This window comes from Egretta garzetta, unplaced genomic scaffold (genome assembly GCF_000687185.1).
Source record: "Egretta garzetta isolate BGI_Z169 unplaced genomic scaffold, ASM68718v1 scaffold30, whole genome shotgun sequence".
Taxonomy (NCBI): domain Eukaryota; kingdom Metazoa; phylum Chordata; class Aves; order Pelecaniformes; family Ardeidae; genus Egretta; species Egretta garzetta.
Window position 1 is genome coordinate 1,772,045 of NW_009258383.1, and position 14,900 is coordinate 1,786,944.

Below are 14,900 nucleotides of genomic sequence, written 5' to 3' on the forward strand. Positions count from 1 at the left end.
CCAGAGAACTCCTTCAGGCAAGGCCCCTTGACCACTCATTTCTAGCAATAGATACAAAACATAGACGTATTTTCTCCCATCTTGGCAAGGCCTCTCTCCCCTCCTTCCCCAGAGTGCTCATCAGCTGGTGGTGACCTTTGGCCTTCCACCTTCCAGCCTCTTCTATAGCCCCCAAATTAGCCTTCACAATAATGAGTTTAACAGTCAACAGCTGCAAAGTATGATTTTTCACCTAGAAATGTTGTCCTCACCATTTGAGATCCCTATGTTGCACCCATTGGGTTTGTGGTGGAATTCTGTCACAGCTCCTCACTCTGAGCTAAATGAATCTTATGCAAAGGTTTTACAAATCAGTGGAAGTTTACTCACAGGACTAGGAACAGAAGCACCTTTCCAATCATCTGACCACCTCCAAAGCAGGCCCTTCATGTGTGCCACTGAGGAACACTGAGCTCCATCCCAGGACCTTAAGATGAATTTTGAAGGACTACTTTGATAAAGTCCTGAGAGTTATCTGAGAGTTTGGACAATGGAACAGGATTTTCTTTCATTTCTTTTCACTTTTAGATTTCTTGTGCTACTGCACAGGAATTCTTGGTATGGACTTACATAAAAAAAAATAATTTGTGCACCCAGAGCTGGTTTTATCCCAAAGTTTGAAATCAAACAAAATTGGATTAATATACCTGCAACCTTTCTACCAGGCACTGAATGGCAGAAACAAGGTTCAAATTTGAAAGAATTGCTAATGAAACATTGATTAAAAACCCCATTCATGATCCTAGAAAAACTGAGCTAAACTTTCTGATGTTCAAGAAGCTAATCTAACGTGAATCAATCAGCTGGCTTAACAAAACACATTATATTAAAAAGAGAAAAGAAAAACTCCAACAAGGTAGGTAAGCTGTGCGTTCATCAGTTGTGCATAGAAAAACACATTATATCAAACCAAAAATATAGCAATTTTATAATCCTGTCTTGAGGAGGCAAGTGCTAAAGCCACTTGGCTGCTTTCCTTTCCTACAAAAATGGTTTCCACTCTCTTGAGTAGCAAACCTAAGCTGTTTTACCCTGCCTGGTTCACCATGGTATCCTCACTTCTCTGCAACCCATTAACACATCTTTCTGTTTCTTAGATGACAAAAAGCCCTTAAGTAGCTCTTCCTACCTCAACAGCTTAATTAAATGTACTCATGCAAACCCTCCAAGTGGTTTTTCATTTTTCAAAGTGCTCTTTTGAAGATCTGGATGGTGTATAGATTAGGACAACCACTTCTTTCCATCAGGACAGCTTCAGGACTGTGCAGAACTCCATTTTATTTATCACTTCTCTCAGGCAGAGAAAGCATTTCTCATTTTGGTAACTCCTTTCTCCCCTGGAATACTTAAAGCTGGTTTTGCTTTAACTTAAAGCCTCAGTCACCAATCTTTCACACCAAATACGTATACAAACAAATACAAAAGTATTCAGCAAGTTGTCTGAATATCATTTTGAAGAGCATTGTAGGCTGGTGTAATTTCCCCACCTGAGGATATAATTATTCAGTGGCTGGTAGGTCAGAGAGTCCTCTAATCAGTACATATCATTTCAGAAGGTGTACCAGCTGGTGCAATTTTCACAACATATGAAATATAAAAGCACATAAATGAGATTATGGCTAAAAAAGAAAGCAGACATAAGTGTCTTGGAACAATACTGTGCCACAAAAAAAAAAAAAAAAAAAGTGACTGAAGGGTCATAGCCCTTGTTTCCAGTAACTCAGCCATGAAAAAAGGATGAAAAAAGGACTGCCAGAATAGAGTTTTGGCAGTAGGAAATTGTGCCTGTGGTAGGGTCAGCTCTGGATGTGAGTAATACATGGGAATGACAACTCTGAAGGGGAAGGAATTATTTTTAAGTGAAGCATGTGTGACAAATCAGTTGTGGGGATATTGAAGGTTCTGCTCTTAACAAAGGCCACAGCCTGACTGCCACAGCTACAGCAAGTAATAGACTAAATTCATGCCACGAGAAAAAAACCTCTAATGTCAAAAAATTATGTCAGATCTTCCAGAGTCACAATAAGACAGGGAGACACGAAAATAGAGGTTGTGCATGTCCTGTTGTTGTGGATCTAACCCACAAGGGGATACAAAGGTGGGGGGGATGAACCTTAAGCAGGTCACGGAGCACTGACCCTCTGGCTGCACGGGGTTAGCACGCCACAGACCGCAAAGTGTAAAACGTGTCTTTCCTGCACACGCCCCTGCAAGGAGGCCACGGGCACAGCACTGCTTCCCTTCCCTTCCACTTGCAGCAGTCAGTCACTTCTCTGGATGAAAAAAGAAAAAAATAGCTCAGTGCTTCCTCTCTGGCCAGCACAGGCAAAGCTGGACCTAAGCGCTGCCCTGTCCTCTGACCCACTCCTGGCACACTGCAGCTGCAAACCGCCCTGGGGCAGCTTGGAGGCTGTGGCAGCCTTCGCCCGGGAGCTCACTGCATGTTGTGCTGGTTTTTCTGACAGAAAACATGGGTTGCTCCCATGTGCAGATCAAGGCACAGCTCCAGGCACGTGCACCCATGGGCAGCCCAGCCCCACCACTCACCCCATGCCCAGCTCCAGAGGGGTGCCAGGAGCTTTGGCAGCTCATGCTGCCCAGCCAGACCTTCTCCTCCTCTGGGGCAGGGTGGCAGCTGTCAGGCAAAACGTGCTGATTGGGAAATTAATGATTCAGCTGCCAAAGCCAATAACTCAGCTGTGCTGCCCGGCAGCCACCGCTTCTCTCCTCTGCCAATAGTCTTAAGAGGACCACAAACCAAAAGGGCCTGTGGCCTTGTCAGCAACACAGTGAGAGAAGTTTCTTACATGACTAAAGAAAGTCTTCCGCCAACTTTGAAAATACAGGTAATTCATTTAATAATTAGGGTGTGGGGTCAGGGGTTACTGTAGGAAGTACAGACTTATTGTATAGGAGAGTTGCAATCTCAGATGAAGCTTCACACCTTTGGGTTATTTTTAGCTTTTTTTTTTTGAACGCTTCTTTTGTTGTTTCCTCAGATCTCACTACTGCAGAAAGACAATTTTTTTTTCAGTTAATGTTAGATCAATAGCTAGCTTCTACGAGCAGCAACTCTTACTACATGTTGTGCTGAATAGACCCTGATCAACAGGTACTAGAGCTTTTGCATGAAAGAAACTTAAGTAACAAGACTGTTCCAAATTAGATTATTCCTCTATTTAATCATTAACCTTTGGTTTGGTCTGAGGAACAGTAGAATAATTTTTTAAAAGGAGGTTGGAGAATTAGAGGGGATTTATTCTCAGCTTAAGATGAAATGTTCAGCTCAAACACACTGAAGGAATGCATGGACACAGCAAAATATGAGATGTACAGATAAGCCAACAGTATCGAATAAAATGTAAGAAAGGAGAGAAGGAACATCCCATGGAAGAAATGTAGTGACAACAGACAGGGTGTCTGGAGACGGCACATCACAGTGGTGGTACCACCAGGAGACAAAGAACTAGCACAAAGTAGGTTCATGGGACTTCAGGCTTCAGCCTGCCATCACCAGACAGAGGGAGAAAAAGACCTTTTGCACTAAACAATGTATTTCAATCACAAGGAATTGTGTTCCTTGCAAGCACAGGGTATGATCCACTTCCACTTAAAAAATAATATTAAAAATCTAGTGTCAAAACTGAGTTGATAAATGAAGAAGCAAAAATCTCCTTTAGGATATTAGTTGCTGCCCATATAAGATATAGGCTTAAAAGATGACAGCATTCTACCCAGTATTAAGTTACAAAATAAGCTGAAATAGCAAGGCTGGATGTGAAAGTCCCATAGTTATCAGAAAAAAAATTAACAAAGTGAGGTATGTAAACACTATGGATAAAATTTTGTGTTCTAGGTAACCACAATAACTCATTTTTCTAGAAAGGCTTGTCTTTCAGAGATGCGAGTACCCATATGTCTATAAACTTAAAGGAGACTCAATCCCCAAAGTCAAGCCACCAGTGGCAGACCTTACACTCCAGTTCTTAATAATTGAAGTATTAGACACTGAAAAGAAAGGAAAAAAAACAAAACAGTAAATGAAAATAATCTGTGGTATGAAATCTTCGTGGTGAAGTACATTACATGTATGATGCATGAAGTATAATATCACCCAAAACTCACACTTTCTTTTATTCTTAATCATGGATTTAGATGTCCTACATACAGATTTGCTAGTTGTTTTATCATGAGTTCTACCTAGTTTCCTGCCAAAATATAATGGATTTCCACACAAGCTAATTGCTTTCTTGTTCTGTTACCTTTGTTTGATCTGTACAGATTAGATTGCTTCAATGAAAATACCTGAAATAGCCAAACAACTTAAAAATGCTTCAGAGGTTACCTTTGTGATTTAGGTAAAGGTAAACTAGCACTAACTTAAGGCAAGTAGATTTTTTTATTCATTTAAAAAGCATTCAATTCGATAGAGTGAAAAAGGCTCACAAGGATTCTATTGCTGAATATAATTGTATTCAGCAGAAGGAGATGTACTGTTTCTATGAACAGTAGCATTTCAACTGGCTGATTAACTTCTGATGCTGAAAAAAAAATCCTATGGAGCCTAACCCAAAAGAATCTGAGTACAGTAGACAGAACTAGCCACCTCAAGGAGCTGAGATGACAAACTTTTGACTCTCAGTTCGGAGCCAGCCCTGACTTGCAAGAAGCTTTTGTACGAGATCTGCACAGTTCCCAAAAATATCAGAACAGTCCCAACCACATATAAGAGTCCAGAAGAGGCTATTTGTAATGCGTGCCTGGTATTTAAGCTCCCATCACTGCTGATGGACATCTAGTCAAAACAGTCAGTGGAGGTGCCTGCCCGCATAGCTCATGAGATTAAGAGTTCTCCGGTCTCTGCTGGCTGTACTGATTTCATCCTCAGTGACTACAGTGGGAGCAGAGACACCTGGCTTTCATGTTGATACCTCCACAAAACAGAATCACAGAATGGCAAGGGTTGGAAGGGACCTCAGGAGATCATCCTGTCCAACCCCCTTCCTAAAGCAGGTTCACCTAGAGCATGATACACAGGACTTCATCCAGGCAGGCTTTGAATATCTCCGGAGAAGGAAACTCCACAACCCCCCTGGGCAGCCTGTTCCAGTGCTCTGTCACCCTTAAAATAAAGAAGTTCTTCCTCATGTTCAACTGAAACCTTTTATGTTTCAGTTTGTGCCCACTGGCCCTTGTCCTGTCGCTGGACACCACTGCAAAGAGTCTGGCTCCATCCTTGTGACATCCACCCTTAAGATATTTGTATGTGTTGATGAAATTCTTCAGGCTGAACAAGCCCAACTCTCTCAGCCTTTCCTCATAGAGGAGATGCTCCAGTCCCCTTATCATCCTTCTTGCCCTCCTCTGGACTCTTTCTAGGAGTTCCTCATCTTTCTTGAACCAGGGAGCCCAGAACTGGACACACCTCAGTGTAGGCCATCCATTTGTGAGCTGAACCTCACCTTAAGTGGCCTTCCTTCAGCTATGATATTTTGCTCCCACGTTGTGACATTTTGCAGCTGGACAAAGATGAAGCACTGATAAGTAGAGTACTTCTACATTTACTTCCCGTATCTGATCTCTGTGTGTTCCCTAACTAATTAACTTTTCTTCTCCAGAGCTATGGGGCTAGTACTCTCCATGAACAACACACTGACTTTCTAAATAAGTCATGGTCCTTCTCTACATTGCCTGGAAATGTGAAGTGCTGTTGCATGTGACAGAATAGGCACTTCTCTATGCCTCATAGCAAGGTGTCTTTGAAATCATGTAGGCCTTAAAGTAGGATTTCTCCACTTTTAAATGAGAAAACCTAGCAGGAGAGCTTAAAAAGCATTTAGTACCCAGCCTCATCACCATCTGGTCAGATCTGATTATTATACAATCGAGCAATCTCCTGCTAGCTGCACCACAGGGGAATTTCTTAAAAGGCCTGCCGTTTGCCATTTATAACAGTAGCAGGGAAATAAGTGGAATATATGACTGGCGTTTTGTGCCAAAACCAGAGGTGCTTGCTTTGGCTTAGAAACACTCATTGTTCCTCATCTAAACCAACCGATTTGTGTAGATTAAATAATTTACATAAAGAAAAACAGCAGATTTGCAAAGCATCATTAAGGCACCTGAACCAGATAGAACATTTACACCTGCACTATAAATGGATCATAAGAGCTCCCAATGCCAACGTGTGAAAAATAGTTTCCTTTAACAGAACAGATGCTTCATTGTTAATAGGAGTTTCACACATAAAAAATTAAAAGTTGTGGAAGACTGCCTGTTCAGCCCCATATATTCACAATGAATATTAGAAGCTCTTAATTAAGCTCCATCCCATCAACATCAAAACTGGGTTCTTGTAGGAAGCAGAAGTTGCAAAACCACAAAAATAGGAAAATATTTAATCATTAAGGTAAGAATACTGCCAGTAATTTTTTTTTTAGGAGAAAACAGCCATAGACCGATATTTTCACACATGGATAAATAAGAAAAAGAACATCTGTGAATGTCATGAATATGGAAAGAAACAATCATTGGCCACAGCACAGACCAAAAACAAGAAGCAAAACATGATGTGCTTCTTACAAACACAGACAATCTTAGAGAACTGTGATGCCAATATCACAGTATAATATTGAACAGATATTATCTGCCCTAAAGAATGATTTATACCTTTATATTCATGAAGTATGGTTCACCTGGCATTGGTTTTCTTGTATAGTTTTCTTAATAGATTCTGAGCTCTGTGTTTTCAATTTTAAAACTTTTGAAACTACGTTTTATTGTCACTTGCAATTCATCATCTCACATGCATCCATAGTGGTTGTTCCTTTCCTGCACACCTGGGCTAAAGACATCAACCGAGTAACCTTCTTGTCTTCTCTCACGGCTACAAACTTTTTAACCAAAAATCACAATAATGATTCTAGCTATGGTTATGCAAAGACCTTGCTTTTACCTGACAAGTTCATAATTTCATTGTTTCTCAAAGAGCCAAACCAATGTCAATCAGATAAAATCCTAATAATTTATAACAAACCAAAGCCATCTCTATCACAAGTTCATACACAATACTATGTTGAATTATTCTCTGCACAGTTCCGCAGAACTATGATAAGCCCCAGGAACAGAGGTAACTTCAAACAGTATAGCGTAAACTGATACATATTAGTTCCTTATGGCTTACTGTTCACTTGTTAAAATGTCAGCAGCAACTAAATGCAGAAACTTAAGTCAGAAACCTAAAAAAAAAAGCCAAGTATTTTTTAAATTTTTGTTGTTATTTCTATTAGATATATATTTCACTGTAATGAAATGACCCAAATCTTCAGATGGTCAGGCACGTGTCCAGGCCAACAGTCATGTATGAATGGCATTAGTCAATTTGGGGCTTAGATTTCTACCACAGGAGCTAAATTCTGGGAGACTAACAGCTGCAGAACAGCTGGACTCTATAGCCCTTGCTAAGCTCCATCTGCAAAGGTAGAAGAAATGATGTGGCAATTAGGAATGGCACTATACAGTGACTTTCCAGTTTAATATCAATTCATAGGTAGTTTGGTATTTCTTTCTTTTTTTTTTCTCCTCTCATATAAGAGGTCTACATGCCAGTCTTGAAAAGAGCAAGTACTGTAATCACTATCAATATCATTCTCTGATTCTGGTACACTTTCAGGGCTATGTGCTTCTGAAGAAGTAAGCAATACTAAGCACTGACTAATTTCTCCCTGTGTTTTGTAATTTCAAGGAAAAAAAAATCTCAAATGCCAAAATACTTGGAATGCTTAATACTGCATCATTAATTCCGCAACTCATCCAAGTCTTACTTGTTTTCTCTTTTTTTCTGGAGACAGCATCAATGACCTTTCCTGTAAGAACAAAAACAAGACAGGATTGTAGCATAAGAGCCTAGGAATACCTGTTTCTGTATCCTTTCTCCCTTTGCTGGTTTTGGCTGGGATAGAGTTAATTTTCTTTGTAGTAGCTGGTATGGGGCTGTGGTTTGGATTTGTGCTGAGAATCATGCTGGCAACACAGGGATGTTTTCGTTACTCCTGAGCAGGGCTCACACAGAGCCAAGGCCTTTTCTGCCTCTCACTCCACCCCACCAGCGAGCAGCCTGTTCAGCTCTCCTGGATATATTCCTACAACTTTTTTAAAATATATACCAGAAAATGGACCTAAAACTGTTATCCCTGTTTGGAAAAAAAATTGCAGATACTGAAGGTTAATATGTAAAATCTCAGATTACCAGTAAAAAAAAATCACAGCAATCAATACAGCTTATCCCACAACAACTGTGAAAGACAAGCAAACAGCAAAGCTTATCTTGCATCTTAGCAGGTGAATGTTCTCAGATAAGGTTCTCATCTGAAAACAATTTGAAATAGTTTTTATAACAGCCTCTCAGACTGCATAGGATTTAGGGCCTGACAAGTGATACAGTAGTAGAATATTCTGACTAAAGCACTTCTGCACAGGTTAAATGATTTCTCAGTGCATACCTTCAGAAAATTATGGAATACCTGAAGTATAGACCAATCTCTCAGTATTTTCTCTTCATTTAAAACACATCTTCATACTAAAGATCCTGCAAAAATCTCAACCAATGAGACATTTTCTGAATAACTTAAAGCCATGCTAAAAATACCTTCGTGGCTGTATATGGTTCAGATACTAATTGTTAGTGATAAGCATGTAATTATTATTTTAATTTTTTGGAACTGAAATACTTTGAGCTACTCTCCAGTTGCATAAAATGGAACAATACCAGAAAAATCAGTATAATAACTTCTCTTCATTGCGGCTTGTCATTTTCAGTGTATGAATTCTCAAGGCAGGGCCTTTGCCTCCTTGCATGTGCCTAAATATTCACATGATACCAGAAACACATACTAATTTTGAAAAAAAGTCAGGTCCAGTGGCATACAGGTTAAATATTAACAAGGTTACCTACTTTTTAACCTTTATTCTCTTCACTGTGGAGCTGACATATCTGTCCTCTTCATACTCCCTGAGAAGGACATCCAGGCATCCTTCTGAGAAAACGTCAAAACTCAGCACTGGTTTGAGGTTCGGGAAGATCAGTTCTCAGCATGGTTTTAGTCAGGTCAGAAACTTAGGGTCTACTGAGGTTCAAAGTAGAATGGACTCATGTTCAGAGGTGAGAAGACACAAAGTTGTCTTGGTATGCCAGGGCTGGAAATTATTGTATCTTTGTATATTTTGGGTTGTGAAGATACCAGCTATACAGCAATTCCAGACACTGGAATTTTCTGTAACTGTGCTGTGGTACAGGGACCTAGCTGAAGTATACCATGACTCCATTCCCTTTCATCCCTTTTAATTCAGGCCTTTTCTGCTATTTCTTTTGACCTTACATGAGAAAGCTGCATGCTGAGCACAAAGTGAAAATATCTTGAACTATTATATCGAAAAATGTACACATTGGCAAGGCAAGGGAGAGGAGGATGATGCTGCCAAAAGCAGGAGGAAAGAGGACATGAACTCCCAGCAGGATGGAGGTTTGTCACTCCAGCTCCACCTGCAGCCATCACCTAGAGAAGAGATTCAAGGCTCCGCTAAAGGAGTGGGAAGAGAGGGGAGACATCAGGCTACATGGCCAAGGTCTTCAGATTTGGACTAGCACTATGAAGAAACAACCACTGACTGGGGATATCCAACTCCAGCATTTCTGGGGAAGATGCACCCTTTTTCCAGCCAAGAAGGTTTGCTGCACCCAGCCATCTGACTACTCCCCACATCAGCATCATGAATGGGAGAGATGGGTGACATGGGAAAGGCCAAAGCACTCAATGCCTTTTCAGTCTCAGTCAAAACTTGCTCCTAGCCCTCTGCATGCATCAGCCTGGTTTCAGGACGGAGACAGCCAGCCATGGGAGAGCAGCATGTTAGGGAATAAGCTGGGTGTGTGTTCAAAGCCAGATTGCCATTTGAGACACGCTCAAGAGTGCTAATAGATGAATGATGTGATTTCAAACTGATGGTTTATTATCTGTGAAAAATCACAACAATTACAGGAAGTTAACAGAAGTTAACTGAGCATTATCCCATTCTTATTTTTTTCCCTAAAAACAACACAGCTATTTGCTGAAGAGATAGTATTGAACTGATCACACTTTGAATACATATATTTTATCTACATAAAATAGAAATTGCTGGATATTTTAAACTCTCTGTAATTCCTATATTATCCTTAATCAATGAATCAGTATTCGATAATGGAAAAATCTAACAGCTGCAAAATGTCAAAAATACTTTATTTTCTTAAGTGAATAGCCAACATTTCTAAAATAAATACTTAGGTATGTTAGAAATATTTCTTTTTAAGTTTTTGATCAATTTACTAGACAACAGATATTGTGCCGTTATTGGATTTACTTTGCTTTACTTTTGAGCTACTTTACAGAAATATCTGTCCCATGGATTTTCAGCTCATAGCAGTTCTTTACCCTAATCACATACAACTGACAGAGGAGCAGGATTTTTTGCAATCGTCTCAGCTTACTGAATTTTGATGATTTGCAGTTTTTACTGTTGGTCTAACTCAGTCTCAGTGTTCTGGTTTTTATAAAATAACGGAGCCAAAATGTGAATCCTAGATACCCATATATGTCTCTTTTTCTGCATGAATAGTCCTCTTCCTATTATTTTCACAAGTTACAAAATTCATATCCAGATTCAACTCCAGACTTCCTCAGCTTACAGAGTGATCTGGGTCTTTGCCTTTCTGCTTGTCACATCTAGTTGTACACATAGATACTGTCAGACTGTCCAGAAAATGTTTTCCCAGCCAATTAAAAAGTTCAAGAGTTTTCCATCACTGAATCATGGAATAGTTTGGGTTGGAAGGGACCTTAAAGACCACCTAGTTCCAACCCTCCTGCCACAGGCAGGGACACCTTCCACTAGATCAAGTTGCTCAAAGCCCCATCCAACCTGGCCTTGAAAAATACCGTAGCAAATCCAAACACCCTTCAAGATTTTTCGTGAGAGATAAGCAGTACTTTTTCCCTTAAGGGAAAAGCACTTGTGGTGCTTACTGAAGTGGGGCTCTATCTTAGGATCTGCCTAATTCACACTAGGAATTTTTACCTTAAATTGATCCAAATTTGCTGCTCCCAGGTAAAGAGTGGATTAAGGAGAATGCCCAATGAACATTACCACTGGGGTCGTCTTACAATACAAAGAAATAATCATCATAATATTGAAAAACACAGCATACTGAAAGAAGCATTCTGATCCATTCTGGATTTTCAACTGAGAGTGAGTAGTGTACAATACACCAAGATGGTTAGGGCTGTATATTTTCAGTAATATTCATCCTGTAAAGAGAATTAATATTGAGAGGGGTTTTCCCCACCAGAGGTTGTTGCAAAACCAAATTAATACAGAGCTGAAGAAGGTTACATTTCTTCTTAGGTGTTTTAGTCAATGGCAAGGAAGGAGTGAAAGAGAGAAATATATTAAATGGGCACGGACATTGTTAGGCCCTTCCAAGACAGACCTCCCTTATCATATATTTACTGAAATTTAGCACAGATGAATTTGCTAGAAAGAAATGTTTTCTGATTATAGAATGAGTACAATTTTGGAGACTGGAGTATGCGGTATCCCTGTACCACTGTACCATCTTTTAAAAGGCATCCGCACTTCTTTACAGACAGTCATTGCTTAAGTTAGCAACAATTTAAAAATATCATTTGTAAAGCCAAACAGATAGTGTGTTATTTTCAAAATGCTGAAGCAGAGATCAAAATGATGAAAGAGCACTGAAAAAAAATCATTATCGTAAACAGAGGCAGCAATGGTTATGAAATTAGTCAGGGTGTGCTATTGGTTACCTCCTATATTGGAACAGAACTGAGAATAAAAGGACAGTCCCAGCATTATGTCCTAGCAAAGAGAAAGAGAAAAGGTAGCTGCTTTTTTTGTTTCCAAGCTGGCTTTAGGAATTACAAAGCGTTTCTCACAAGAAACCTCGAAGAATGACCACCAGAATAGCCAGGGTCAGTTCAACACTTTCTATTTTGCAGATTTCATCTTTGCACAGCCTGTGTGAAGTTATAGAAGTCACAGATGTATTTCAGCACAGATCAAGCACCAGATACAATTCCACTACTAAAACCAAAGTACTTGTCTACCATCAAAGAATAAAACAGCAGCAGAGCAAGATCAATTTTAGCCCATGGCTTATGCTTAAGTTTCAAACTTAATAATCTTTTTCAGTTTGGCCTTGCAAAGGGCAACAGCTCAACGCTGACAAACATGACCCACAGAAAAACTCCATGCAGCGATGTCTGACCCCCAGTGTCCTTTCACAAGTCAATAACACTACCCAGAAGAGAGTAGAGAAATGGTGCAAATAGGCAGTGGTAACTCCTCTGTACTTTTTGTAAGTTCGCAATGACCTATAGATCAAGGATTTCCTCAGACAGAAGCAATACTTAGTATGAAATAATGTTCCTGGACTGACTTTTGCCGTGAGTTTGTTTATTTGCTTTTTAGCATTCTGAAAGCTTCTGACACCTGCTTTTTAACGTGGCCAACCACCCCCTGGCTGATCCATGCACAGCATGAGAAGTTACCATCTTCTGTCTGTTCTGAAACTGAGACCTGATCATTCTCTTCCACAAGTTCTAATTCTTTTACAAGAAGAAAGGACCATGAATCCTCCCACTTATTTATCTTCTCTGCTCCACCTGTCATGTCCCCATCAGCCCTAGCTGGGGCAGGTCTAGTCAGTCCTTTCCTCGTTTGAAAGCTATTTCATACCATTGACCAGGTTTCTTGCCTCCTCAGTAACTTGTCTGGTTTTCCTATGCACTTCTTGCATTAGAGGAACTACTACTCCATAGAGGAACTACTACTCCATAGAGGATTTGCAGTTTGGAATTCAGATTTGGCTACTAACATCACCATCTTTCCTTTCTCTTTCCTTCAGTTCCTTTTGTAACAATTCCTGACACTTCGTTTGCTTCACCTGCTACCAAACATTAAGCTGAAGTTTTTGCAGGTACCTTAGATCTCCAAGATCTCTTTTTGAAGGGTGACAGTTAGTTCAGAGATCATCACTGTGCCTGTAAAATGAGGATTTTTTGTCTCTATACATCACCTCATGTCTATCAGCATTGGCTTTCTAATGTCCCTTAATCACGTGTTCATCGGGCACTGTGAAATTCTTTCCCAGCTCTTTGCTGTCAGCTTCTTCTTTTTCATCAGCAAACCTTATTTTATCCATTCTTCATACCCAGCTACCTCATCACTTCATGACCATGTTTAATTTAGATTTAATTTACCTACCCAAAAAAATCCTCAGAACTTGATTTTGTATTCTACAATTAATATAAAATGACAGTTGTTCATCTTTTGCTCTTTGGGGTAATAAACAAGCTATTAACTATTTCAAAATATCAATCAATCCTACACTTCAGGGAATTATCCAGGTCCGTATTGTGAAATGAATACTGTTAGCTTGTTTGGGGAAAAAAAAAAAAAAAAAAAAAAAAAAAAAAAAAAAAAAAAAAGAAAAAAACCAACAAAATCTCAGCGTAATCAATAATGTTTTGGCTAAAGCGTTTTGAAATTCCCAGTTTAGGACAATTTACATTAATTCAAAATAGAAATTCAAACAATTATTTAAATCAGTTGTTACTTTTGCTTATCATTTTAGGGGAGCTTATTTTAAAACCTGATAGAAAATGGAAATTTATATTTTGGTCTAAATATTCATATGGAAATATAGATTTGGAATTAATATTTGCAATAAGAAATGTTTTTATTATAAGTTTTATAATTTTCTCAGTGAAGCATTCCCACAGAATTTTGAGTTAGTTCAGGTGTTTTCATACACATCTAGTAAGCTTTGTTTTACTTTTAAGATCCCCTTTTCTCTGATGTAAAAGTAAAACCAAATGTTAATTAGCTTTATAGCTAATTGCATTGAGATGTTTTAATCATTCACTTTAGAGGTATGCAGCTTGGCCATTTGAGCTCACAGGCAATAAGAGTTATCTCTATGAACTTGGAAGATCAGAGTAAAAGATGGGGAAAACACAAATGTAATGCTTATCTTTCAAAGGGAATATGGTGGAGCCCAAACCCACAAGACCCATGGGGCTTCAGGTCCAGAAAACTACTTGAACAAATTCATTTTTAAAAGGACTTAGAAGAAAACAGGGGTTGCAGAGCCAGGGCTTGTTTTTCTAAAACAAAATCATATCAAACCTTCTCCAGTAGTGTGACGGGAACTGAGTGCACAGGTTCCAGGGACACAGGCAAGAGCGACAGAGGACACATTCGATATCCCAGCTTGGATAAGGATGTTGCCGTTATTTCACATGCCACTGTAAAACAAAAAAAGCTCTACATAAAAACATGATGGAGTTTGTGGAAGTGTAGGGGGGGATTGCTCTTAAAGGCTAATTTTCAATAGTTCCTTGCAAAAATTGTAAGAGAGAGTAAATTCAAAAAGGAGAAGGATGGAAATTTGCCAATACCTCCAAGCTGGTTTGAACAGCCCACACACTGGAGGGCAGGCTTAAAATAAAAAAAATGGTCTTGTACAAATAGGAGATATGATCTGCAAAAGATGCTGCTGCTTAATAGGGACAAGAGTTCAGTATTGCTCCTTGATAGGTGTAATTACCTAAACAAAAAATGGGTAGTAGCACTTCTGCAGAGGAGGATCTGGAATCACTGTGGGTTGCAAACTGGACGTTAATCTTCCATGTCATGTTGTTGCAAAAGGCAAGTGAGACAAGTCTCGTCACTACCTGGGTCTCAACACTAATAGTGTGTCCGGTTTTGACAACCTCACTCTTCAAAAAAAAAAAAAAAAAAAA